This window comes from Sinocyclocheilus grahami, unplaced genomic scaffold (genome assembly GCF_001515645.1).
Source record: "Sinocyclocheilus grahami isolate Dianchi unplaced genomic scaffold, SAMN03320097.WGS_v1.1 scaffold9897.1, whole genome shotgun sequence".
In the NCBI taxonomy this organism is placed as follows: domain Eukaryota; kingdom Metazoa; phylum Chordata; class Actinopteri; order Cypriniformes; family Cyprinidae; genus Sinocyclocheilus; species Sinocyclocheilus grahami.
The window spans coordinates 268-1,210 of NW_015512918.1; positions in this window are offsets into that span (position 1 = coordinate 268).

The following is a 943-nucleotide window of genomic DNA, read 5'->3' on the forward strand; positions in this document are numbered from 1 at the left end:
CATGCCCTTGAGCAGCCTCAGGTTGCCCCAGGGTGACTGTCCATATAGTAAAGGTACTGCAAATCTTGTGACTAAAATGTTTGAAAAGTATGAAAATAAGCTTTTCCTGCTGCATGCAATTAAAACCTAATAATGTGATGCTGTCATATTCAGGAAAAATAATTGGGTGAGGGCTAATACCAACCCAGCAGTTTTTCTAAGAATGTATTAACTAATAGGTCAGATAAATTAGGAGGAAATCCAGTGCTGTGCCTGTTATCCAGGCAGAAAGGAATCGACTGCCTAGAATTTGATTGCCTGTTGCATTGCTATTCTCACAGTAGCTGTAAATTGTCTGGTGCTTTAATGGATTTTGGTGTTTGCTGATTAGCCCACCATCCCCGCATGTTTCCTCCTCATAGCAGCATATCACCGCAGTACAGAGCATCTTCAGAATCTTCTTCCATTAAAACTGGGTGAATCATCTCTTCTCTGCCTTAGTCCGAGGATGTGGCCAGCATTTTGCATAATATGAACTGCAGTTTGAGGTGTAAATATGTTAGGTTATCATTTGTGTTTAACCAGATTTATTTGTAAACAGAAATGTAGCACAAGTACACTGGTTTTTAGATACATTCACTCGCTCTCTCTGTTTGTGCCTCTAGCTACACAAAATAAAATACTATAAAAAGCATTGTTTGTCAAGACCACTGGACAGTATACTAGTCTAAAAAACGTTGTGCAGCAGCGCCATCTGCTGTCTGGAATGTTACTTTCGCCTATTACCATTTAGAAAAAACAAAATGTCCCCCCACTAACTGGAATCACTGAAGTAAGTCTTGAGAAATTTTGTATGTCTGGGGGGATGAGCCGCGGCCCACACTTGTTATCCAATCATACAAACTTGAAAACAGCTGTCGGCCAATGGCGCGAGTTTTGGATGGGACTTTTGGCCAAATCGTGT